The 25451-nt window shown below is 47.0% G+C and overlaps 1 protein-coding gene across 4 annotated transcripts in view; it reads right to left on the reverse strand.

Moving 5' to 3' along the window:
• tubgcp5 (tubulin gamma complex component 5) overlaps positions 1-25451 on the reverse strand; it is a 110930-nt gene that overhangs the window by 29737 nt on the left and 55742 nt on the right. The gene's annotated exons all lie outside the window — the stretch shown is intronic.

Genomic DNA, 25451 nt, shown 5'->3' on the forward strand with positions numbered 1-25451 from the left:
CAGGGTCACCGTCTCATCTAGACGTTATAACAGGGTCACCGTCTCATCGAGAGGTTATAACAGGGACACAGTCTCATCTAGACGTTATAACAGGGTCACCGTCTCATCTACAGAGGTTATAACAGGGTCACCGTCTCATCTAGAGGTTATAACAGGGTCACCGTCTCATCTACAGAGGTTAGAACAGGGTCACCGTCTCATCTAGAGAGGTTATAACAGGGTCACCGTCTCATCTAGACGTTATAACAGGGTCACCGTCTCATCCAGAGGTTATAACAGGGTCACCGTCTCATCTACAGAGGTTATAACAGGGTCACCGTCTCATCTAGAGGTTATAACAGGGTCACCGTCTCATCTAGAGGTTATAACAGGGTCACCGTCTCATCCAGAGGTTATAACAGGGTCACCGTCTCATCTACAGAGGTTATAACAGGGTCACCGTCTCATCTACAGAGGTTATAACAGGGTCACCGTCTCATCTAGAGGTTATAACAGGGTCACCGTCTCATCTAGAGGTTATAACAGGGTCACCGTCTCATCCAGAGGTTATAACAGGGTCACCGTCTCATCTAGAGGTTATAACAGGGTCACCGTCTCATCTAGACGTTATAACAGGGTCACCGTCTCATCTAGAGGTTATAACAGGGTCACCGTCTCATCTAGAGGTTATAACAGGGTCACCGTCTCATCTACAGAGGTTAGAACAGGGTCACCGTCTCATCTAGAGAGGTTATAACAGGGTCACCGTCTCATCTAAAGAGGTTATAACAGGGTCACCGTCTCATCTACAGAGGTTATAACAGGGTCACCGTCTCATCTACAGAGGTTATAACAGGGTCACCGTCTCATCTAGAGGTTATAACAGGGTCACCGTCTCATCTAGAGGTTATAACAGGGTCACCGTCTCATCCAGAGGTTATAACAGGGTCACCGTCTCATCTACAGAGGTTATAACAGGGTCACCGTCTCATCTACAGAGGTTATAACAGGGTCACCGTCTCATCTAGAGGTTATAACAGGGTCACCGTCTCATCTAGAGGTTATAACAGGGTCACCGTCTCATCCAGAGGTTATAACAGGGTCACCGTCTCATCTAGAGGTTATAACAGGGTCACCGTCTCATCTAGACGTTATAACAGGGTCACCGTCTCATCTAGAGGTTATAACAGGGTCACCGTCTCATCTAGAGGTTATAACAGGGTCACCGTCTCATCTACAGAGGTTAGAACAGGGTCACCGTCTCATCTAGAGAGGTTATAACAGGGTCACCGTCTCATCTAAAGAGGTTATAACAGGGTCACCGTCTCATCTACAGAGGTTATAACAGGGTCACAGTCTCATCTAGAGGTTATAACAGGGTCACGTCTCATCTAGAGGTTATAACAGGGTCACCGTCTCATCCAGAGGTTATAACAGGGTCACCGTCTCATCTAGAGGTTATAACAGGGACACCGTCTCATCTAGAGGTTATAGCAGGGTCACCGTCTCATCTAGAGAGGTTATAACAGGGTCACCGTCTCATCTAGAGGTTATAACAGGGTCACCGTCTCATCTAGAGAGGTTATAACAGGGTCACCGTCTCATCTAGAGGTTATAACAGGGTCACCGTCTCATCTAGAGGTTATAACAGGGTCACCGTCTCATCTAGACGTTATAACAGGGTCACCGTCTCATCTAGAGGTTATAACAGGGTCACCGTCTCATCTAGAGGTTATAACAGGGTCACCGTCTCATCTAGAGGTTATAACAGGGTCACCGTCTCATCTAGAGGTTATAACGGGGTCACCGTCTCATCTAGACGTTATAACGGGGTCACCGTCTCATCTAAAGGTTATAACAGGGTCACCGTCTCATCTAGAGGTTATAACAGGGTCACCGTCTCATCTAGAGGTTATAACAGGGTCACCGTCTCATCTAGAGGTTATAACAGGGTCACCGTCTCATCTAGAGGTTATAACAGGGTCACCGTCTCATCTACAGAGGTTATAACAGGGTCACCGTCTCATCTAGAGGTTATAACAGGGTCACCGTCTCATCTACAGAGGTTATAACAGGGTCACCGTCTCATCTAGAGGTTATAACAGGGTCACCGTCTCATCTAGAGGTTATAACAGGGTCACCGTCTCATCTAGACGTTATAACAGGGTCACCGTCTCATCTAGAGGTTATAACAGGGTCACCGTCTCATCTACAGAGGTTAAAACAGGGCCACCGTCTCATCTAGACGTTATAACAGGGTCACCGTCTCATCTAGAGGTTATAACAGGGTCACCGTCTCATCTAGAGGTTATAACAGGGTCACCGTCTCATCTAGAGGTTATAACAGGGTCACCGTCTCATCTAAAGAGGGGTTATAACAGGGTCACCGTCTCATCTACAGAGGTTATAACAGGGTCACCGTCTCATCTAGAGGTTATAACAGGGTCACCGTCTCATCTAGAGGTTATAACAGGGTCACCGTCTCATCTAGAGGTTATAACAGGGTCACCGTCTCATCCAGAGGTTATAACAGGGTCACCGTCTCATCTACAGAGGTTATAACAGGGTCACCGTCTCATCTAGAGGTTATAACAGGGTCACCGTCTCATCTACAGAGGTTATAACAGGGTCACCGTCTCATCTAGAGGTTATAACAGGGTCACCGTCTCATCTAGAGGTTATAACAGGGTCACCGTCTCATCCAGAGGTTATAACAGGGTCACCGTCTCATCTAGAGGTTATAACAGGGTCACCGTCTCATCTAGACGTTATAACAGGGTCACCGTCTCATCTAGAGGTTATAACAGGGTCACAGTCTCATCTAGACGTTATAACAGGGTCACCGTCTCATCTACAGAGGTTATAACAGGGTCACCGTCTCATCTAGAGGTTATAACAGGGTCACCGTCTCATCTACAGAGGTTAGAACAGGGTCACCGTCTCATCTAGAGAGGTTATAACAGGGTCACCGTCTCATCTAGACGTTATAACAGGGTCACCGTCTCATCCAGAGGTTATAACAGGGTCACCGTCTCATCTACAGAGATTATAACAGGGTCACCGTCTCATCTAGAGGTTATAACAGGGTCACCGTCTCATCTAGACGTTATAACAGGGTCACCGTCTCATCTAGAGGTTATAACAGGGTCACTGTCTCATCTAAAGAGGGGTTATAACAGGGTCACCGTCTCATCTACAGAGGTTATAACAGGGTCACCGTCTCATCTAGAGGTTATAACAGGGTCACCGTCTCATCTAGAGGTTATAACAGGGTCACCGTCTCATCTAGAGGTTATAACAGGGTCACCGTCTCATCCAGAGGTTATAACAGGGTCACCGTCTCATCTACAGAGGTTATAACAGGGTCACCGTCTCATCTAGAGGTTATAACAGGGTCACCGTCTCATCTACAGAGGTTATAACAGGGTCACCGTCTCATCTAGAGGTTATAACAGGGTCACCGTCTCATCTAGAGGTTATAACAGGGTCACCGTCTCATCCAGAGGTTATAACAGGGTCACCGTCTCATCTAGAGGTTATAACAGGGTCACCGTCTCATCTAGACGTTATAACAGGGTCACCGTCTCATCTAGAGGTTATAACAGGGTCACAGTCTCATCTAGACGTTATAACAGGGTCACCGTCTCATCTACAGAGGTTATAACAGGGTCACCGTCTCATCTAGAGGTTATAACAGGGTCACCGTCTCATCTACAGAGGTTAGAACAGGGTCACCGTCTCATCTAGAGAGGTTATAACAGGGTCACCGTCTCATCTAGACGTTATAACAGGGTCACCGTCTCATCCAGAGGTTATAACAGGGTCACCGTCTCATCTAGAGGTTATAACAGGGTCACCGTCTCATCTAGAGGTTATAACAGGGTCACCGTCTCATCTAGAGGTTATAACAGGGTCACCGTCTCATCTAGAGGTTATAACAGGGTCACCGTCTCATCTACAGAGGTTATAACAGGGTCACCGTCTCATCTAGAGGTTATAACAGGGTCACCGTCTCATCTACAGAGGTTATAACAGGGTCACCGTCTCATCTAGAGGTTATAACAGGGTCACCGTCTCATCTAGAGGTTATAACAGGGTCACCGTCTCATCTAGACGTTATAACAGGGTCACCGTCTCATCTAGAGGTTATAACAGGGTCACCGTCTCATCTACAGAGGTTAAAACAGGGCCACCGTCTCATCTAGACGTTATAACAGGGTCACCGTCTCATCTAGAGGTTATAACAGGGTCACCGTCTCATCTAGAGGTTATAACAGGGTCACCGTCTCATCTAGAGGTTATAACAGGGTCACTGTCTCATCTAAAGAGGGGTTATAACAGGGTCACCGTCTCATCTACAGAGGTTATAACAGGGTCACCGTCTCATCTAGAGGTTATAACAGGGTCACCGTCTCATCTAGAGGTTATAACAGGGTCACCGTCTCATCTAGAGGTTATAACAGGGTCACCGTCTCATCCAGAGGTTATAACAGGGTCACCGTCTCATCTACAGAGGTTATAACAGGGTCACCGTCTCATCTAGAGGTTATAACAGGGTCACCGTCTCATCTACAGAGGTTATAACAGGGTCACCGTCTCATCTAGACGTTATAACAGGGTCACCGTCTCATCTAGAGGTTATAACAGGGTCACCGTCTCATCTAGAGGTTATAACAGGGTCACCGTCTCATCTAGAGGTTATAACAGGGTCACCGTCTCATCTAGAGGTTATAACGGGGTCACCGTCTCATCTAGACGTTATAACGGGGTCACCGTCTCATCTAAAGGTTATAACAGGGTCACCGTCTCATCTAGAGGTTATAACAGGGTCACCGTCTCATCTAGAGGTTATAACAGGGTCACCGTCTCATCTAGAGGTTATAACAGGGTCACCGTCTCATCTACAGAGGTTAGAACAGGGTCACCGTCTCATCTAGAGAGGTTATAACAGGGTCACCGTCTCATCTAGACGTTATAACAGGGTCACCGTCTCATCCAGAGGTTATAACAGGGTCACCGTCTCATCTAGAGGTTATAACAGGGTCACCGTCTCATCTAGAGGTTATAACAGGGTCACCGTCTCATCTAGAGGTTATAACAGGGTCACCGTCTCATCTAGAGGTTATAACAGGGTCACCGTCTCATCTACAGAGGTTATAACAGGGTCACCGTCTCATCTAGAGGTTATAACAGGGTCACCGTCTCATCTACAGAGGTTATAACAGGGTCACCGTCTCATCTAGAGGTTATAACAGGGTCACCGTCTCATCTAGAGGTTATAACAGGGTCACCGTCTCATCTAGACGTTATAACAGGGTCACCGTCTCATCTAGAGGTTATAACAGGGTCACCGTCTCATCTACAGAGGTTAAAACAGGGCCACCGTCTCATCTAGACGTTATAACAGGGTCACCGTCTCATCTAGAGGTTATAACAGGGTCACCGTCTCATCTAGAGGTTATAACAGGGTCACCGTCTCATCTAGAGGTTATAACAGGGTCACTGTCTCATCTAAAGAGGGGTTATAACAGGGTCACCGTCTCATCTACAGAGGTTATAACAGGGTCACCGTCTCATCTAGAGGTTATAACAGGGTCACCGTCTCATCTAGAGGTTATAACAGGGTCACCGTCTCATCTAGAGGTTATAACAGGGTCACCGTCTCATCCAGAGGTTATAACAGGGTCACCGTCTCATCTACAGAGGTTATAACAGGGTCACCGTCTCATCTAGAGGTTATAACAGGGTCACCGTCTCATCTACAGAGGTTATAACAGGGTCACCGTCTCATCTAGACGTTATAACAGGGTCACCGTCTCATCTAGAGGTTATAACAGGGTCACCGTCTCATCTAGAGGTTATAACAGGGTCACCGTCTCATCTAGAGGTTATAACAGGGTCACCGTCTCATCTAGAGGTTATAACGGGGTCACCGTCTCATCTAGACGTTATAACGGGGTCACCGTCTCATCTAAAGGTTATAACAGGGTCACCGTCTCATCTAGAGGTTATAACAGGGTCACTGTCTCATCTAGAGGTTATAACAGGGTCACCGTCTCATCTAGAGGTTATAACAGGGTCACCGTCTCATCTAGAGGTTATAACAGGGTCACCGTCTCATCTACAGAGGTTATAACAGGGTCACCGTCTCATCTAGAGGTTATAACAGGGTCACCGTCTCATCTACAGAGGTTATAACAGGGTCACCGTCTCATCTAGAGGTTATAACAGGGTCACCGTCTCATCTAGAGGTTATAACAGGGTCACCGTCTCATCTAGACGTAATAACAGGGTCACCGTCTCATCTAGAGGTTATAACAGGGTCACCGTCTCATCTACAGAGGTTAAAACAGGGCCACCGTCTCATCTAGACGTTATAACAGGGTCACCGTCTCATCTAGAGGTTATAACAGGGTCACCGTCTCATCTAGAGGTTATAACAGGGTCACCGTCTCATCTAGAGGTTATAACAGGGTCACCGTCTCATCTAAAGAGGGGTTATAACAGGGTCACCGTCTCATCTACAGAGGTTATAACAGGGTCACCGTCTCATCTAGAGGTTATAACAGGGTCACCGTCTCATCTAGAGGTTATAACAGGGTCACCGTCTCATCTAGAGGTTATAACAGGGTCACCGTCTCATCTAGAGGTTATAACAGGGTCACCGTCTCATCCAGAGGTTATAACAGGGTCACCGTCTCATCTACAGAGGTTATAACAGGGTCACCGTCTCATCTAGAGGTTATAACAGGGTCACCGTCTCATCTACAGAGGTTATAACAGGGTCACCGTCTCATCTAGAGGTTATAACAGGGTCACCGTCTCATCTAGAGGTTATAACAGGGTCACCGTCTCATCCAGAGGTTATAACAGGGTCACCGTCTCATCTAGAGGTTATAACAGGGTCACCGTCTCATCTAGACGTTATAACAGGGTCACCGTCTCATCTAGAGGTTATAACAGGGTCACAGTCTCATCTAGACGTTATAACAGGGTCACCGTCTCATCTACAGAGGTTATAACAGGGTCACCGTCTCATCTAGAGGTTATAACAGGGTCACCGTCTCATCTACAGAGGTTAGAACAGGGTCACCGTCTCATCTAGAGAGGTTATAACAGGGTCACCGTCTCATCTAGACGTTATAACAGGGTCACCGTCTCATCCAGAGGTTATAACAGGGTCACCGTCTCATCTACAGAGGTTATAACAGGGTCACCGTCTCATCTAGAGGTTATAACAGGGTCACCGTCTCATCTAGACGTTATAACAGGGTCACCGTCTCATCTAGAGGTTATAACAGGGTCACTGTCTCATCTAAAGAGGGGTTATAACAGGGTCACCGTCTCATCTACAGAGGTTATAACAGGGTCACCGTCTCATCTAGAGGTTATAACAGGGTCACCGTCTCATCTAGAGGTTATAACAGGGTCACCGTCTCATCTAGAGGTTATAACAGGGTCACCGTCTCATCCAGAGGTTATAACAGGGTCACCGTCTCATCTACAGAGGTTATAACAGGGTCACCGTCTCATCTAGAGGTTATAACAGGGTCACCGTCTCATCTACAGAGGTTATAACAGGGTCACCGTCTCATCTACAGAGGTTATAACAGGGTCACCGTCTCATCTAGAGGTTATAACAGGGTCACCGTCTCATCTAGAGGTTATAACAGGGTCACCGTCTCATCTAGAGGTTATAACAGGGTCACCGTCTCATCTAGACGTTATAACAGGGTCACCGTCTCATCTAGAGGTTATAACAGGGTCACAGTCTCATCTAGACGTTATAACAGGGTCACCGTCTCATCTACAGAGGTTATAACAGGGTCACCGTCTCATCTAGAGGTTATAACAGGGTCACCGTCTCATCTACAGAGGTTAGAACAGGGTCACCGTCTCATCTACAGAGGTTATAACAGGGTCACCGTCTCATCTAGAGGGGTTATAACAGGGTCACCGTCTCATCTAGACGTTATAACAGGGTCACCGTCTCATCCAGAGGTTATAACAGGGTCACCGTCTCATCTAGAGGTTATAACAGGGTCACCGTCTCATCTAGAGGTTATAACAGGGTCACCGTCTCATCTAGAGGTTATAACAGGGTCACCGTCTCATCTACAGAGGTTATAACAGGGTCACCGTCTCATCTAGAGGTTATAACAGGGTCACCGTCTCATCTACAGAGGTTATAACAGGGTCACCGTCTCATCTAGAGGTTATAACAGGGTCACCGTCTCATCTAGAGGTTATAACAGGGTCACCGTCTCATCTAGACGTTATAACAGGGTCACCGTCTCATCTAGAGGTTATAACAGGGTCACCGTCTCATCTACAGAGGTTAAAACAGGGCCACCGTCTCATCTAGACGTTATAACAGGGTCACCTTCTCATCTAGAGGTTATAACAGGGTCACCGTCTCATCTAGAGGTTATAACAGGGTCACCGTCTCATCTAGAGGTTATAACAGGGTCACTGTCTCATCTAAAGAGGGGTTATAACAGGGTCACCGTCTCATCTACAGAGGTTATAACAGGGTCACCGTCTCATCTAGAGGTTATAACAGGGTCACCGTCTCATCTAGAGGTTATAACAGGGTCACCGTCTCATCTAGAGGTTATAACAGGGTCACCGTCTCATCCAGAGGTTATAACAGGGTCACCGTCTCATCTACAGAGGTTATAACAGGGTCACCGTCTCATCTAGAGGTTATAACAGGGTCACCGTCTCATCTACAGAGGTTATAACAGGGTCACCGTCTCATCTAGAGGTTATAACAGGGTCACCGTCTCATCTAGAGGCTATAACAGGGTCACCGTCTCATCTAGACGTTATAACAGGGTCACCGTCTCATCTAGAGGTTATAACAGGGTCACAGTCTCATCTAGACGTTATAACAGGGTCACCGTCTCATCTACAGAGGTTATAACAGGGTCACCGTCTCATCTAGAGGTTATAACAGGGTCACCGTCTCATCTACAGAGGTTAGAACAGGGTCACCGTCTCATCTAGAGAGGTTATAACAGGGTCACCGTCTCATCTAGACGTTATAACAGGGTCACCGTCTCATCTACAGAGGTTATAACAGGGTCACCGTCTCATCTACAGAGGTTATAACAGGGTCACCGTCTCATCTAGCGGTTATAACAGGGTCACCGTCTCATCTAGAGGTTATAACAGGGTCACCGTCTCATCCAGAGGTTATAACAGGGTCACCGTCTCATCTACAGAGGTTATAACAGGGTCACCGTCTCATCTACAGAGGTTATAACAGGGTCACCGTCTCATCTAGAGGTTATAACAGGGTCACCGTCTCATCTAGAGGTTATAACAGGGTCACCGTCTCATCCAGAGGTTATAACAGGGTCACCGTCTCATCTAGAGGTTATAACAGGGTCACCGTCTCATCTAGAGGTTATAACAGGGTCACCGTCTCATCTAGAGGTTATAACAGGGTCACTGTCTCATCTAAAGAGGGGTTATAACAGGGTCACCGTCTCATCTACAGAGGTTATAACAGGGTCACCGTCTCATCTAGAGGTTATAACAGGGTCACCGTCTCATCTAGAGGTTATAACAGGGTCACCGTCTCATCTAGAGGTTATAACAGGGTCACCGTCTCATCCAGAGGTTATAACAGGGTCACCGTCTCATCTACAGAGGTTATAACAGGGTCACCGTCTCATCTAGAGGTTATAACAGGGTCACCGTCTCATCTACAGAGGTTATAACAGGGTCACCGTCTCATCTAGAGGTTATAACAGGGTCACCGTCTCATCTAGAGGTTATAACAGGGTCACCGTCTCATCTAGAGGTTATAACAGGGTCACCGTCTCATCCAGAGGTTATAACAGGGTCACCGTCTCATCTACAGAGGTTATAACAGGGTCACCGTCTCATCTAGAGGTTATAACAGGGTCACCGTCTCATCTACAGAGGTTATAACAGGGTCACCGTCTCATCTAGACGTTATAACAGGGTCACCGTCTCATCTAGAGGTTATAACAGGGTCACCGTCTCATCTAGAGGTTATAACAGGGTCACCGTCTCATCTAGAGGTTATAACAGGGTCACCGTCTCATCTAGAGGTTATAACGGGGTCACCGTCTCATCTAGACGTTATAACGGGGTCACCGTCTCATCTAAAGGTTATAACAGGGTCACCGTCTCATCTAGAGGTTATAACAGGGTCACCGTCTCATCTAGAGGTTATAACAGGGTCACCGTCTCATCTAGAGGTTATAACAGGGTCACCGTCTCATCTAGAGGTTATAACAGGGTCACCGTCTCATCTACAGAGGTTATAACAGGGTCACCGTCTCATCTAGAGGTTATAACAGGGTCACCGTCTCATCTACAGAGGTTATAACAGGGTCACCGTCTCATCTAGAGGTTATAACAGGGTCACCGTCTCATCTAGAGGTTATAACAGGGTCACCGTCTCATCTAGACGTTATAACAGGGTCACCGTCTCATCTAGAGGTTATAACAGGGTCACCGTCTCATCTACAGAGGTTAAAACAGGGCCACCGTCTCATCTAGACGTTATAACAGGGTCACCGTCTCATCTAGAGGTTATAACAGGGTCACCGTCTCATCTAGAGGTTATAACAGGGTCACCGTCTCATCTAGAGGTTATAACAGGGTCACCGTCTCATCTAAAGAGGGGTTATAACAGGGTCACCGTCTCATCTACAGAGGTTATAACAGGGTCACCGTCTCATCTAGAGGTTATAACAGGGTCACCGTCTCATCTAGAGGTTATAACAGGGTCACCGTCTCATCTAGAGGTTATAACAGGGTCACCGTCTCATCCAGAGGTTATAACAGGGTCACCGTCTCATCTACAGAGGTTATAACAGGGTCACCGTCTCATCTAGAGGTTATAACAGGGTCACCGTCTCATCTACAGAGGTTATAACAGGGTCACCGTCTCATCTAGAGGTTATAACAGGGTCACCGTCTCATCTAGAGGTTATAACAGGGTCACCGTCTCATCCAGAGGTTATAACAGGGTCACCGTCTCATCTAGAGGTTATAACAGGGTCACCGTCTCATCTAGACGTTATAACAGGGTCACCGTCTCATCTAGAGGTTATAACAGGGTCACAGTCTCATCTAGACGTTATAACAGGGTCACCGTCTCATCTACAGAGGTTATAACAGGGTCACCGTCTCATCTAGAGGTTATAACAGGGTCACCGTCTCATCTACAGAGGTTAGAACAGGGTCACCGTCTCATCTAGAGAGGTTATAACAGGGTCACCGTCTCATCTAGACGTTATAACAGGGTCACCGTCTCATCCAGAGGTTATAACAGGGTCACCGTCTCATCTACAGAGGTTATAACAGGGTCACCGTCTCATCTAGAGGTTATAACAGGGTCACCGTCTCATCTAGACGTTATAACAGGGTCACCGTCTCATCTAGAGGTTATAACAGGGTCACTGTCTCATCTAAAGAGGGGTTATAACAGGGTCACCGTCTCATCTACAGAGGTTATAACAGGGTCACCGTCTCATCTAGAGGTTATAACAGGGTCACCGTCTCATCTAGAGGTTATAACAGGGTCACCGTCTCATCTAGAGGTTATAACAGGGTCACCGTCTCATCCAGAGGTTATAACAGGGTCACCGTCTCATCTACAGAGGTTATAACAGGGTCACCGTCTCATCTAGAGGTTATAACAGGGTCACCGTCTCATCTACAGAGGTTATAACAGGGTCACCGTCTCATCTACAGAGGTTATAACAGGGTCACCGTCTCATCTAGAGGTTATAACAGGGTCACCGTCTCATCTAGAGGTTATAACAGGGTCACCGTCTCATCTAGAGGTTATAACAGGGTCACCGTCTCATCTAGACGTTATAACAGGGTCACCGTCTCATCTAGAGGTTATAACAGGGTCACAGTCTCATCTAGACGTTATAACAGGGTCACCGTCTCATCTACAGAGGTTATAACAGGGTCACCGTCTCATCTAGAGGTTATAACAGGGTCACCGTCTCATCTACAGAGGTTAGAACAGGGTCACCGTCTCATCTACAGAGGTTATAACAGGGTCACCGTCTCATCTAGAGAGGTTATAACAGGGTCACCGTCTCATCTAGACGTTATAACAGGGTCACCGTCTCATCCAGAGGTTATAACAGGGTCACCGTCTCATCTAGAGGTTATAACAGGGTCACCGTCTCATCTAGAGGTTATAACAGGGTCACCGTCTCATCTAGAGGTTATAACAGGGTCACCGTCTCATCTAGAGGTTATAACAGGGTCACCGTCTCATCTACAGAGGTTATAACAGGGTCACCGTCTCATCTAGAGGTTATAACAGGGTCACCGTCTCATCTACAGAGGTTATAACAGGGTCACCGTCTCATCTAGAGGTTACAACAGGGTCACCGTCTCATCTAGAGGTTATAACAGGGTCACCGTCTCATCTAGACGTTATAACAGGGTCACCGTCTCATCTAGAGGTTATAACAGGGTCACCGTCTCATCTACAGAGGTTAAAACAGGGCCACCGTCTCATCTAGACGTTATAACAGGGTCACCGTCTCATCTAGAGGTTATAACAGGGTCACCGTCTCATCTAGAGGTTATAACAGGGTCACCGTCTCATCTAGAGGTTATAACAGGGTCACTGTCTCATCTAAAGAGGGGTTATAACAGGGTCACCGTCTCATCTACAGAGGTTATAACAGGGTCACCGTCTCATCTAGAGGTTATAACAGGGTCACCGTCTCATCTAGAGGTTATAACAGGGTCACCGTCTCATCTAGAGGTTATAACAGGGTCACCGTCTCATCCAGAGGTTATAACAGGGTCACCGTCTCATCTACAGAGGTTATAACAGGGTCACCGTCTCATCTAGAGGTTATAACAGGGTCACCGTCTCATCTACAGAGGTTATAACAGGGTCACCGTCTCATCTAGAGGTTATAACAGGGTCACCGTCTCATCTAGAGGTTATAACAGGGTCACCGTCTCATCCAGAGGTTATAACAGGGTCACCGTCTCATCTAGAGGTTATAACAGGGTCACCGTCTCATCTAGACGTTATAACAGGGTCACCGTCTCATCTAGAGGTTATAACAGGGTCACAGTCTCATCTAGACGTTATAACAGGGTCACCGTCTCATCTACAGAGGTTATAACAGGGTCACCGTCTCATCTAGAGGTTATAACAGGGTCACCGTCTCATCTACAGAGGTTAGAACAGGGTCACCGTCTCATCTAGAGAGGTTATAACAGGGTCACCGTCTCATCTAGACGTTATAACAGGGTCACCGTCTCATCCAGAGGTTATAACAGGGTCACCGTCTCATCTACAGAGGTTATAACAGGGTCACCGTCTCATCTAGAGGTTATAACAGGGTCACCGTCTCATCTAGAGGTTATAACAGGGTCACCGTCTCATCCAGAGGTTATAACAGGGTCACCGTCTCATCTACAGAGGTTATAACAGGGTCACCGTCTCATCTACAGAGGTTATAACAGGGTCACCGTCTCATCTAGAGGTTATAACAGGGTCACCGTCTCATCTAGAGGTTATAACAGGGTCACCGTCTCATCCAGAGGTTATAACAGGGTCACCGTCTCATCTAGAGGTTATAACAGGGTCACCGTCTCATCTAGAGGTTATAACAGGGTCACCGTCTCATCTAGAGGTTATAACAGGGTCACTGTCTCATCTAAAGAGGGGTTATAACAGGGTCACCGTCTCATCTACAGAGGTTATAACAGGGTCACCGTCTCATCTAGAGGTTATAACAGGGTCACCGTCTCATCTAGAGGTTATAACAGGGTCACCGTCTCATCTAGAGGTTATAACAGGGTCACCGTCTCATCCAGAGGTTATAACAGGGTCACCGTCTCATCTACAGAGGTTATAACAGGGTCACCGTCTCATCTAGAGGTTATAACAGGGTCACCGTCTCATCTACAGAGGTTATAACAGGGTCACCGTCTCATCTAGAGGTTATAACAGGGTCACCGTCTCATCTAGAGGTTATAACAGGGTCACCGTCTCATCCAGAGGTTATAACAGGGTCACCGTCTCATCTAGAGGTTATAACAGGGTCACCGTCTCATCTAGACGTTATAACAGGGTCACCGTCTCATCTAGAGGTTATAACAGGGTCACAGTCTCATCTAGACGTTATAACAGGGTCACCGTCTCATCTACAGAGGTTATAACAGGGTCACCGTCTCATCTAGAGGTTATAACAGGGTCACCGTCTCATCTACAGAGGTTAGAACAGGGTCACCGTCTCATCTAGAGAGGTTATAACAGGGTCACCGTCTCATCTAGACGTTATAACAGGGTCACCGTCTCATCCAGAGGTTATAACAGGGTCACCGTCTCATCTACAGAGGTTATAACAGGGTCACCGTCTCATCTAGAGGTTATAACAGGGTCACCGTCTCATCTAGAGGTTATAACAGGGTCACCGTCTCATCCAGAGGTTATAACAGGGTCACCGTCTCATCTACAGAGGTTATAACAGGGTCACCGTCTCATCTACAGAGGTTATAACAGGGTCACCGTCTCATCTAGAGGTTATAACAGGGTCACCGTCTCATCTAGAGGTTATAACAGGGTCACCGTCTCATCCAGAGGTTATAACAGGGTCACCGTCTCATCTAGAGGTTATAACAGGGTCACCGTCTCATCTAGACGTTATAACAGGGTCACCGTCTCATCTAGAGGTTATAACAGGGTCACCGTCTCATCTAGAGGTTATAACAGGGTCACCGTCTCATCTACAGAGGTTAGAACAGGGTCACCGTCTCATCTAGAGAGGTTATAACAGGGTCACCGTCTCATCTAAAGAGGTTATAACAGGGTCACCGTCTCATCTACAGAGGTTATAACAGGGTCACAGTCTCATCTAGAGGTTATAACAGGGTCACCGTCTCATCTAGAGGTTATAACAGGGTCACCGCCTCATCCAGAGGTTATAACAGGGTCACCGTCTCATCTAGAGGTTATAACAGGGTCACCGTCTCATCTAGAGGTTATAGCAGGGTCACCGTCTCATCTAGAGAGGTTATAACAGGGTCACCGTCTCATCTAGAGGTTATAACAGGGTCACCGTCTCATCTAGAGAGGTTATAACAGGGTCACCGTCTCATCTAGAGGTTATAACAGGGTCACCGTCTCATCTAGAGGTTATAACAGGGTCACCGTCTCATCTAGAGGTTATAACAGGGTCACCGTCTCATCTAGAGGTTATAACAGGGTCACCGTCTCATCTAGAGGTTATAACAGGGTCACCGTCTCATCTAGACGTTATAACAGGGTCACCGTCTCATCTAAAGGTTATAACAGGGTCACCGTCTCATCTAAAGGTTATAACAGGGTCACCGTCTCATCTAGAGGTTATACCAGGGTCACCGTCTCATCTAGAGGTTATAACAGTGTCACCGTCTCATCTAGAGGTTATAACAGGGTCACCGTCTCATCTAGAGGTTATAACAGGGACACCGTCTCATCTAGAGGTTATAGCAGGGTCACCGTCTCATCTAGAGAGGTTATAACAGGGTCACCGTCTCATCTAGAGAGGTTATAACAGGGTCACCGTCTCATCTAGAGGTTATAACAGGGTCACCGTCTCATCTAGAGGTTATAACAGGGTCACCGTCTCATCTAGACGTTATAACAGGGTCACCGTCTCATCTAGAGGTTATAACAGGGTCACCGTCTCATCTAGAGGTTATAACAGGGTCACCGTCTCATCTAGAGGTTATAACAGGGTCACCGTCTCATCTAGAGGTTATAACAGGGTCACCGTCTCATCTAGAGGTTATAACAGGGTCACCGTCTCATCTAGAGGTTATAACAGGGTCACCGTCTCATCTACAGAGGTTATAACAGGGTCACCGTCTCATCTAGAGGTTATAACAGGGTCACCGTCTCATCTACAGAGGTTATAACAGGGTCACCGTCTCATCTAGAGGTTATAACAGGGTCACCGTCTCATCTAGAGGTTATAACAGGGTCACCGTCTCATCTAGAGGTTATAACAGGGACACCGTCTCATCTAGAGGTTATAGCAGGGTCACCGTCTCATCTAGAGAGGTTATAACAGGGTCACCGTCTCATCTAGAGGTTATAACAGGGTCACCGTCTCATCTAGAGAGGTTATAACAGGGTCACCGTCTCATCTAGAGGTTATAACAGGGTCACCGTCTCATCTAGAGAGGTTATAACAGGGTCACCGTCTCATCTAGAGGTTATAACAGGGTCACCGTCTCATCTAGAGGTTATAACAGGGTCACCGTCTCATCTAGAGGTTATAACAGGGTCACCGTCTCATCTAGAGGTTATAACAGGGTCACCGTCTCATCTAGAGGTTATAACAGGGTCACCGTCTCATCTAGACGTTATAACAGGGTCACCGTCTCATCTAAAGGTTATAACAGGGTCACCGTCTCATCTAAAGGTTATAACAGGGTCACCGTCTCATCTAGAGGTTATACCAGGGTCACCGTCTCATCTAGAGGTTATAACAGTGTCACCGTCTCATCTAGAGGTTATAACAGGGTCACCGTCTCATCTAGAGGTTATAACAGGGACACCGTCTCATCTAGAGGTTATAGCAGGGTCACCGTCTCATCTAGAGAGGTTATAACAGGGTCACCGTCTCATCTAGAGAGGTTATAACAGGGTCACCGTCTCATCTAGAGGTTATAACAGGGTCACCGTCTCATCTAGAGGTTATAACAGGGTCACCGTCTCATCTAGACGTTATAACAGGGTCACCGTCTCATCTAGAGGTTATAACAGGGTCACCGTCTCATCTAGAGGTTATAACAGGGTCACCGTCTCATCTAGAGGTTATAACAGGGTCACCGTCTCATCTAGAGGTTATAACAGGGTCACCGTCTCATCTAGAGGTTATAACAGGGTCACCGTCTCATCTAGAGGTTATAACAGGGTCACCGTCTCATCTACAGAGGTTATAACAGGGTCACCGTCTCATCTAGAGGTTATAACAGGGTCACCGTCTCATCTACAGAGGTTATAACAGGGTCACCGTCTCATCTAGAGGTTATAACAGGGTCACCGTCTCATCTAGAGGTTATAACAGGGTCACCGTCTCATCTAGAGGTTATAACAGGGACACCGTCTCATCTAGAGGTTATAGCAGGGTCACCGTCTCATCTAGAGAGGTTATAACAGGGTCACCGTCTCATCTAGAGGTTATAACAGGGTCACCGTCTCATCTAGAGAGGTTATAACAGGGTCACCGTCTCATCTAGAGGTTATAACAGGGTCACCGTCTCATCTAGAGGTTATAACAGGGTCACCGTCTCATCTAGACGTTATAACAGGGTCACCGTCTCATCTAGAGGTTATAACAGGGTCACCGTCTCATCTAGAGGTTATAACAGGGTCACCGTCTCATCTAGAGGTTATAACAGGGTCACCGTCTCATCTAGACGTTATAACGGGGTCACCGTCTCATCTAAAGGTTATAACAGGGTCACCGTCTCATCTAGAGGTTATAACAGGGTCACCGTCTCATCTAGAGGTTATAACAGGGTCACCGTCTCATCTAGAGGTTATAACAGGGTCACCGTCTCATCTAGAGGTTATAACAGGGTCACCGTCTCATCTAGAGGTTATAACAGGGTCACCGTCTCATCTAGACGTTATAACAGGGTCACCGTCTCATCTAGAGGTTATAACAGGGTCACCGTCTCATCTACAGAGGTTAGAACAGGGCCACCGTCTCATCTAGACGTTATAACAGGGTCACCGTCTCATCTAGAGGTTATAACAGGGTCACCGTCTCATCTAGAGGTTATAACAGGGTCACCGTCTCATCTAGAGGTTATAACAGGGTCACCGTCTCATCTAGAGGTTATAACAGGGTCACTGTCTCATCTAAAGAGGGGTTATAACAGGGTCACCGTCTCATCTACAGAGGTTATAACAGGGTCACTGTCTCATCTAAAGAGGGGTTATAACAGGGTCACCGTCTCATCTACAGAGGTTATAACAGGGTCACCGTCTCATCTAGAGGTTATAACAGGGTCACCGTCTCATCTAGAGGTTATAACAGGGTCACCGTCTCATCCAGAGGTTATAACAGGGTCACCGTCTCATCTACAGAGGTTATAACAGGGTCACCGTCTCATCTAGAGGTTATAACAGGGTCACCGTCTCATCTAGAGGTTATAACAGGGTCACCGTCTCATCCAGAGGTTATAACAGGGTCACCGTCTCATCTACAGAGGTTATAACAGGGTCACCGTCTCATCTACAGAGGTTATAACAGGGTCACCGTCTCATCTAGAGGTTATAACAGGGTCACCGTCTCATCTAGAGGTTATAACAGGGTCACCGTCTCATCCAGAGGTTATAACAGGGTCACCGTCTCATCTAGAGGTTATAACAGGGTCACCGTCTCATCTAGACGTTATAACAGGGTCACCGTCTCATCTAGAGGTTATAACAGGGTCACCGTCTCATCTAGAGGTTATAACAGGGTCACCGTCTCATCTACAGAGGTTAGAACAGGGTCACCGTCTCATCTAGAGAGGTTATAACAGGGTCACCGTCTCATCTAAAGAGGTTATAACAGGGTCACCGTCTCATCTACAGAGGTTATAACAGGGTCACAGTCTCATCTAGAGGTTATAACAGGGTCACCGTCTCATCTAGAGGTTATAACAGGGTCACCGTCTCATCCAGAGGTTATAACAGGGTCACCGTCTCATCTAGAGGTTATAACAGGGTCACCGTCTCATCTAGAGGTTATAGCAGGGTCACCGTCTCATCTAGAGAGGTTATAACAGGGTCACCGTCTCATCTAGAGGTTATAACAGGGTCACCGTCTCATCTAGAGAGGTTATAACAGGGTCACCGTCTCATCTAGAGGTTATAACAGGGTCACCGTCTCATCTAGAGGTTATAACAGGGTCACCGTCTCATCTAGAGGTTATAACAGGGTCACCGTCTCATCTAGAGGTTATAACAGGGTCACCGTCTCATCTAGAGGTTATAACAGGGTCACCGTCTCATCTAGAGGTTATAACAGGGTCACCGTCTCATCTAGAGGTTAGAACAGGGTCACCGTCTCATCTAGAAAGGTTATAACAGGGTCACCGTCTCATCTAAAGAGGTTATAACAGGGTCACCGTCTCATCTACAGAGGTTATAACAGGGTCACAGTCTCATCTAGAGGTTATAACAGGGTCACCGTCTCATCTAGAGGTTATAACAGGGTCACCGTCTCATCCAGAGGTTATAACAGGGTCACCGTCTCATCTAGAGGTTATAACAGGGTCACCGTCTCATCTAGAGGTTATAACAGGGTCACCGTCTCATCTAGAGGTTATAACAGGGTCACCGTCTCATCTACAGAGGTTATAACAGGGTCACCGTCTCATCTACAGAGGTTATAACAGGGTCACCGTCTCATCTACAGAGGTTATAACAGGGTCACCGTCTCATCTAGAGGTTATAACAGGGTCACCGTCTCATCTAGAGGTTATAACAGGGTCACCGTCTCATCCAGAGGTTATAACAGGGTCACCGTCTCATCTAGAGGTTATAACAGGGTCACCGTCTCATCTAGACGTTATAACAGGGTCACCGTCTCATCTAGAGGTTATAACAGGGTCACCGTCTCATCTAGAGGTTATAACAGGGTCACCGTCTCATCTACAGAGGTTAGAACAGGGTCACCGTCTCATCTAGAGAGGTTATAACAGGGTCACCGTCTCATCTAAAGAGGTTATAACAGGGTCACCGTCTCATCTACAGAGGTTATAACAGGGTCACCGTCTCATCTAGAGGTTATAACAGGGTCACCGTCTCATCTAGAGGTTATAACAGGGTCACCGTCTCATCCAGAGGTTATAACAGGGTCACCGTCTCATCTAGAGGTTATAACAGGGTCACCGTCTCATCTAGAGGTTATAACAGGGTCACCGTCTCATCTAGAGGTTATAACAGGGTCACTGTCTCATCTAAAGAGGGGTTATAACAGGGTCACCGTCTCATCTACAGAGGTTATAACAGGGTCACCGTCTCATCTAGAGGTTATAACAGGGTCACCGTCTCATCTAGAGGTTATAACAGGGTCACCGTCTCATCTAGAGGTTATAACAGGGTCACCGTCTCATCCAGAGGTTATAACAGGGTCACCGTCTCATCTACAGAGGTTATAACAGGGTCACCGTCTCATCTAGAGGTTATAACAGGGTCACCGTCTCATCTACAGAGGTTATAACAGGGTCACCGTCTCATCTAGAGGTTATAACAGGGTCACCGTCTCATCTAGAGGTTATAACAGGGTCACCGTCTCATCCAGAGGTTATAACAGGGTCACCGTCTCATCTAGAGGTTATAACAGGGTCACCGTCTCATCTAGACGTTATAACAGGGTCACCGTCTCATCTAGAGGTTATAACAGGGTCACAGTCTCATCTAGACGTTATAACAGGGTCACCGTCTCATCTACAGAGGTTATAACAGGGTCACCGTCTCATCTAGAGGTTATAACAGGGTCACCGTCTCATCTACAGAGGTTAGAACAGGGTCACCGTCTCATCTAGAGAGGTTATAACAGGGTCACCGTCTCATCTAGACGTTATAACAGGGTCACCGTCTCATCCAGAGGTTATAACAGGGTCACCGTCTCATCTACAGAGGTTATAACAGGGTCACCGTCTCATCTAGAGGTTATAACAGGGTCACCGTCTCATCTAGAGGTTATAACAGGGTCACCGTCTCATCCAGAGGTTATAACAGGGTCACCGTCTCATCTACAGAGGTTATAACAGGGTCACCGTCTCATCTACAGAGGTTATAACAGGGTCACCGTCTCATCTAGAGGTTATAACAGGGTCACCGTCTCATCTAGAGGTTATAACAGGGTCACCGTCTCATCCAGAGGTTATAACAGGGTCACCGTCTCATCTAGAGGTTATAACAGGGTCACCGTCTCATCTAGAGGTTATAACAGGGTCACCGTCTCATCTAGAGGTTATAACAGGGTCACTGTCTCATCTAAAGAGGGGTTATAACAGGGTCACCGTCTCATCTACAGAGGTTATAACAGGGTCACCGTCTCATCTAGAGGTTATAACAGGGTCACCGTCTCATCTAGAGGTTATAACAGGGTCACCGTCTCATCTAGAGGTTATAACAGGGTCACCGTCTCATCCAGAGGTTATAACAGGGTCACCGTCTCATCTACAGAGGTTATAACAGGGTCACCGTCTCATCTAGAGGTTATAACAGGGTCACCGTCTCATCTACAGAGGTTATAACAGGGTCACCGTCTCATCTAGAGGTTATAACAGGGTCACCGTCTCATCTAGAGGTTATAACAGGGTCACCGTCTCATCCAGAGGTTATAACAGGGTCACCGTCTCATCTAGAGGTTATAACAGGGTCACCGTCTCATCTAGACGTTATAACAGGGTCACCGTCTCATCTAGAGGTTATAACAGGGTCACAGTCTCATCTAGACGTTATAACAGGGTCACCGTCTCATCTACAGAGGTTATAACAGGGTCACCGTCTCATCTAGAGGTTATAACAGGGTCACCGTCTCATCTACAGAGGTTATAACAGGGTCACCGTCTCATCTAGAGGTTATAACAGGGTCACCGTCTCATCTAGAGGTTATAACAGGGTCACCGTCTCATCCAGAGGTTATAACAGGGTCACCGTCTCATCTACAGAGGTTATAACAGGGTCACCGTCTCATCTAGAGGTTATAACAGGGTCACCGTCTCATCTACAGAGGTTATAACAGGGTCACCGTCTCATCTAGAGGTTATAACAGGGTCACCGTCTCATCTAGAGGTTATAACAGGGTCACCGTCTCATCCAGAGGTTATAACAGGGTCACCGTCTCATCTAGAGGTTATAACAGGGTCACCGTCTCATCTAGACGTTATAACAGGGTCACCGTCTCATCTAGAGGTTATAACAGGGTCACAGTCTCATCTAGACGTTATAACAGGGTCACCGTCTCATCTACAGAGGTTATAACAGGGTCACCGTCTCATCTAGAGGTTATAACAGGGTCACCGTCTCATCTACAGAGGTTAGAACAGGGTCACCGTCTCATCTAGAGAGGTTATAACAGGGTCACCGTCTCATCTAGACGTTATAACAGGGTCACCGTCTCATCCAGAGGTTATAACAGGGTCACCGTCTCATCTACAGAGGTTATAACAGGGTCACCGTCTCATCTAGAGGTTATAACAGGGTCACCGTCTCATCTAGAGGTTATAACAGGGTCACCGTCTCATCCAGAGGTTATAACAGGGTCACCGTCTCATCTACAGAGGTTATAACAGGGTCACCGTCTCATCTACAGAGGTTATAACAGGGTCACCGTCTCATCTAGAGGTTATAACAGGGTCACCGTCTCATCTAGAGGTTATAACAGGGTCACCGTCTCATCCAGAGGTTATAACAGGGTCACCGTCTCATCTAGAGGTTATAACAGGGTCACCGTCTCATCTAGACGTTATAACAGGGTCACCGTCTCATCTAGAGGTTATAACAGGGTCACCGTCTCATCTAGAGGTTATAACAGGGTCACCGTCTCATCTACAGAGGTTAGAACAGGGTCACCGTCTCATCTAGAGAGGTTATAACAGGGTCACCGTCTCATCTAAAGAGGTTATAACAGGGTCACCGTCTCATCTACAGAGGTTATAACAGGGTCACAGTCTCATCTAGAGGTTATAACAGGGTCACCGTCTCATCTACAGAGGTTATAACAGGGTCACCGTCTCATCTAGAGGTTATAACAGGGTCACCGTCTCATCCAGAGGTTATAACAGGGTCACCGTCTCATCTACAGAGGTTATAACAGGGTCACCGTCTCATCTACAGAGGTTATAACAGGGTCACCGTCTCATCTAGAGGTTATAACAGGGTCACCGTCTCATCTAGAGGTTATAACAGGGTCACCGTCTCATCCAGAGGTTATAACAGGGTCACCGTCTCATCTAGAGGTTATAACAGGGTCACCGTCTCATCTAGAGGTTATAACAGGGTCACCGTCTCATCTAGAGGTTATAACAGGGTCACTGTCTCATCTAAAGAGGGGTTATAACAGGGTCACCGTCTCATCTACAGAGGTTATAACAGGGTCACCGTCTCATCTAGAGGTTATAACAGGGTCACCGTCTCATCTAGAGGTTATAACAGGGTCACCGTCTCATCTAGAGGTTATAACAGGGTCACCGTCTCATCCAGAGGTTATAACAGGGTCACCGTCTCATCTACAGAGGTTATAACAGGGTCACCGTCTCATCTAGAGGTTATAACAGGGTCACCGTCTCATCTACAGAGGTTATAACAGGGTCACCGTCTCATCTAGAGGTTATAACAGGGTCACCGTCTCATCTAGAGGTTATAACAGGGTCACCGTCTCATCCAGAGGTTATAACAGGGTCACCGTCTCATCTAGAGGTTATAACAGGGTCACCGTCTCATCTAGACGTTATAACAGGGTCACCGTCTCATCTAGAGGTTATAACAGGGTCACAGTCTCATCTAGACGTTATAACAGGGTCACCGTCTCATCTACAGAGGTTATAACAGGGTCACCGTCTCATCTAGAGGTTATAACAGGGTCACCGTCTCATCTACAGAGGTTATAACAGGGTCACCGTCTCATCTAGAGGTTATAACAGGGTCACCGTCTCATCTAGAGGTTATAACAGGGTCACCGTCTCATCCAGAGGTTATAACAGGGTCACCGTCTCATCTACAGAGGTTATAACAGGGTCACCGTCTCATCTAGAGGTTATAACAGGGTCACCGTCTCATCTACAGAGGTTATAACAGGGTCACCGTCTCATCTAGAGGTTATAACAGGGTCACCGTCTCATCTAGAGGTTATAACAGGGTCACCGTCTCATCCAGAGGTTATAACAGGGTCACCGTCTCATCTAGAGGTTATAACAGGGTCACCGTCTCATCTAGACGTTATAACAGGGTCACCGTCTCATCTAGAGGTTATAACAGGGTCACAGTCTCATCTAGACGTTATAACAGGGTCACCGTCTCATCTACAGAGGTTATAACAGGGTCACCGTCTCATCTAGAGGTTATAACAGGGTCACCGTCTCATCTACAGAGGTTAGAACAGGGTCACCGTCTCATCTAGAGAGGTTATAACAGGGTCACCGTCTCATCTAGACGTTATAACAGGGTCACCGTCTCATCCAGAGGTTATAACAGGGTCACCGTCTCATCTACAGAGGTTATAACAGGGTCACCGTCTCATCTAGAGGTTATAACAGGGTCACCGTCTCATCTAGAGGTTATAACAGGGTCACCGTCTCATCCAGAGGTTATAACAGGGTCACCGTCTCATCTACAGAGGTTATAACAGGGTCACCGTCTCATCTACAGAGGTTATAACAGGGTCACCGTCTCATCTAGAGGTTATAACAGGGTCACCGTCTCATCTAGAGGTTATAACAGGGTCACCGTCTCATCCAGAGGTTATAACAGGGTCACCGTCTCATCTAGAGGTTATAACAGGGTCACCGTCTCATCTAGACGTTATAACAGGGTCACCGTCTCATCTAGAGGTTATAACAGGGTCACCGTCTCATCTAGAGGTTATAACAGGGTCACCGTCTCATCTACAGAGGTTAGAACAGGGTCACCGTCTCATCTAGAGAGGTTATAACAGGGTCACCGTCTCATCTAAAGAGGTTATAACAGGGTCACCGTCTCATCTACAGAGGTTATAACAGGGTCACAGTCTCATCTAGAGGTTATAACAGGGTCACCGTCTCATCTAGAGGTTATAACAGGGTCACCGCCTCATCCAGAGGTTATAACAGGGTCACCGTCTCATCTAGAGGTTATAACAGGGTCACCGTCTCATCTAGAGGTTATAGCAGGGTCACCGTCTCATCTAGAGAGGTTATAACAGGGTCACCGTCTCATCTAGAGGTTATAACAGGGTCACCGTCTCATCTAGAGAGGTTATAACAGGGTCACCGTCTCATCTAGAGGTTATAACAGGGTCACCGTCTCATCTAGAGGTTATAACAGGGTCACCGTCTCATCTAGAGGTTATAACAGGGTCACCGTCTCATCTAGAGGTTATAACAGGGTCACCGTCTCATCTAGAGGTTATAACAGGGTCACCGTCTCATCTAGACGTTATAACAGGGTCACCGTCTCATCTAAAGGTTATAACAGGGTCACCGTCTCATCTAAAGGTTATAACAGGGTCACCGTCTCATCTAGAGGTTATAACAGGGTCACCGTCTCATCTAGAGGTTATAACAGTGTCACCGTCTCATCTAGAGGTTATAACAGGGTCACCGTCTCATCTAGAGGTTATAACAGGGACACCGTCTCATCTAGAGGTTATAGCAGGGTCACCGTCTCATCTAGAGAGGTTATAACAGGGTCACCGTCTCATCTAGAGAGGTTATAACAGGGTCACCGTCTCATCTAGAGG

The sequence above is a fragment of the Salvelinus alpinus genome, chromosome 15 (assembly GCF_045679555.1).
Source record: "Salvelinus alpinus chromosome 15, SLU_Salpinus.1, whole genome shotgun sequence".
In the NCBI taxonomy this organism is placed as follows: domain Eukaryota; kingdom Metazoa; phylum Chordata; class Actinopteri; order Salmoniformes; family Salmonidae; genus Salvelinus; species Salvelinus alpinus.